This window comes from Atta colombica, unplaced genomic scaffold, assembly GCF_001594045.1.
Source record: "Atta colombica isolate Treedump-2 unplaced genomic scaffold, Acol1.0 scaffold16, whole genome shotgun sequence".
Lineage (NCBI taxonomy): Eukaryota > Metazoa > Arthropoda > Insecta > Hymenoptera > Formicidae > Atta > Atta colombica.
The window spans coordinates 50,899-53,755 of record NW_017259250.1 but is presented as its reverse complement, the minus strand read 5'-3'; the positions used below and the strand labels follow the sequence as shown (position 1 = coordinate 53,755).

Below are 2,857 nucleotides of genomic sequence, written 5' to 3'. Positions count from 1 at the left end.
ATAATAATTTAGAATAAAAATAATTTTTTTATTAATTAAATGATTTTTTAATACATTTATAAATTAATGATTGTTTTATTTGCACTACAGTGTATTTTATTGAACTTTCATGGAAAAATGTGTATAATATACATTAATATATAATATACATCTAATATTTTCCACAAAAGCAAAGTACATCATTTAATCGTTATTTGCAAATAAAACACATATAACCTAATCTATAATCTAATATCCTGTAACCTAAAATTATAATCTAATCTAAAAAAAGCAAAAATCGTACAATCGAAAAGATTTGTATAATGCCAACATTTTGAAATGCAAAATGCTTGCACAATGTTTGCACAATGTTTGCTGGACGTTGCACGATATGCTGTCATTGTGCTTGCAAAATCAGCTGGACGTCACAGTGACAACATGCCATTGCACGCGTGATGCATTATGCCAGCATCATGCAAACATTTTGTTATCTGGATATACAGTTTGTTGCCTTTCTGCCAATCAAAAATTGGTAGCAGACTTTGCTCAAAATCTGTTTCCGCAGGTTTGGCTATCAGGGTTAAATTAATATCGATGAGAAATATTTTTATTGCATTACTTATGAAATATTCATTGTAAATAAATAGAGCTCTCTTCCGCAGTGCAAAGGCAGCATTTTGTAACCATTTTAAAATAATTAATTTTCTCTTGTAATACATACTCTTAGAATATACATATTGAAAGGGCCTCACCGTATCTGACCAATGTAATAAAAGTCAACATCTATTTGTCCTTATTTGAAAGCTTATTTGCTTTGCGCTTGTGCGTGATTTATATGTAAGCTTTGAACTTACCTGATGCGTGTACGTTCTAAGGCGAGAGTCGAGAGAATACAACAGAATATTCTTAAGGCACAATTTCAGGCAGCGAAGCTTCGCTGGCAAAGATTCTCCACTCCATCGTAAACAAAGCCAGTGTTCAACGTTCTTCGCTAAAATTTTTACCTTTTCATGGAGCGAAGTTTCGCTGACGAAATTATTTCTATTATGCGTGAATAAAGAAGCATTGAATAGACAATTCAAAAAATTAACCAATCAAAAAATGCTTCAAAATATTTAGCCAAGTGAACCATAGCTAGAATCAGCGTTACTTCGTTCATAGTTGGACAATGTGGAACTTCGAGCGAAGCTTCGCTAATTACGCATTTTTGTACGAATCGATGATTGTGGGGTCTTCGCTAGCGAAGCTTTGCTGCATGAAATGGCATCTTTATAACATATTCTACAGATATGCGATAATACAACCACAATATTTACGGATTGTGGAGAAACTTCTAGTAAAAAAGCGTAGCTACGAGGAACATGTTAACTCCCGCAATCAAATTAATTTTTTTTGCGTACATTTTCCACAGAAAAAATGAGTGCGTTCATTTAAGCAATTATTGTTTCAGATGTTCGTTTATTCTACCTGCGAAAGTGGCTGTAGCGTAGTTTGTCGTTTTATGCAAGGATGTATATCGTTCGCGCAGTTATCTCGGAAGTCCTGCGAGATGTTCTGTTTGTGTATACTGTGTAAACACTGTGTAAACGAATGACAGATTACGCTACAATCGCCTTCACAGATTGGATATCTTGCTGTTCAAAGGTTGTGTTCTAAAAGTTATGTCGAAAATTGTTTTTTTAGTTACAAAGTTGGTAGCACTGTAACTAATATTGATTACAGCAAAGAAAAATTTGAGGGTACCATCACATGAAGCGTAACCTGCGTAAGCGTAACCTGCATATTCTAGAATTATATTTTATTTACTAGAATACGCCATTCTAAAAGCTGGGATTCACATTGGATATTTCGCGAAGATTAGAAAAAGGCGATCAATTGTTGATCAGAATTTCTGTTGTAACTCTAACAGAAACACTAAATTTATAATTGGTTTTCGTAACCTACACATTTCGAAAAGTATGGGAAATCGGCACCTTTTCATCGCGTACATACTATGTAAGCGAATGATCGAATTGTTAAGATCAAAAAGTCTTGTGAGACCACTCTTAGGCTTATTTGACGCGTTTTTACATGAAACAAAAGAATCTGGCAAAAAATGCGTCGCTCTGCCCTGATCCGAGATATTAAGTCTTAAAGTTAATGACTATTGAGAGTACGAAATCTATTACAAGCAAAATGAAGCCTATAATTGTATTGTTCCACATGGATTTCGACTGGTTTAGACTTTCCATGTAATGCAAAGGGACGACTTCTATAATTGTACTGTTGTAAAATCGAAATCCATGTGCATTTTTTTAGACGGAATAAGCTAAAATGAGCAAGAAATTGGATTCGCATGATGGTTCCATCATATTTCGGTATGACAACAAAATAGCGTAAAAAGCTTTCGCAAGTTACGCCGCATATGACGGCACTCTGAGAGAGATACTATTTTGTTACCATCGAATTCGCCCGTATAATTAGAAGCAATGAGGTTGCGACACTTTTTTTTGATGAGTTTAAGAATACTTGATCAAGTTCAGGATGCAAATCCCTCTCATATATAATGAATGAATATGATCATATGAGATTTGTCAAATGTCTATATGTAGCATAAATTTAAATATTACATGTCCTGCGAAATTTATGAAATATGATGTCAGTAAAGCAAAACACACACACACACACACACACACACACGCGCGCGCGCGCGCGCGCGCGCACGCAATACACATTATAAGCATATAATAATTTAAATAATTTAATAATTAATTAATAATTAATAATAATAATTATTATGTATCATAATATAACTTCTTTTTTTCCCAAGTAGAATGATGTTTAAAATAAATATTTATAAATATTTATCATTATTTATGTTTTTTAATAATAAATATTT

General features: G+C 33.2%; 1 protein-coding gene across 3 annotated transcripts in view; it reads right to left on the bottom strand.

Annotated features, from left to right (window-relative positions):
• Positions 1-1,554, bottom strand: part of LOC108685793 (alpha-methylacyl-CoA racemase) — a 107,606-nt gene extending 106,052 nt beyond the window's left edge. The window contains exon 1 of one of the 3 annotated variants that reach the window (XM_018190761.1): positions 1,447-1,554. The gene's annotated coding sequence lies outside the window, so the exon portion shown is untranslated. Of the gene's footprint in view, positions 1-833; positions 985-1,446 lie in introns of those variants that run through there. The other 2 variants (XM_018190760.1, XM_018190762.1) reach the window with 2 other exon arrangements.
• Positions 1,555-2,857: the final 1,303 nt, after the last annotated feature.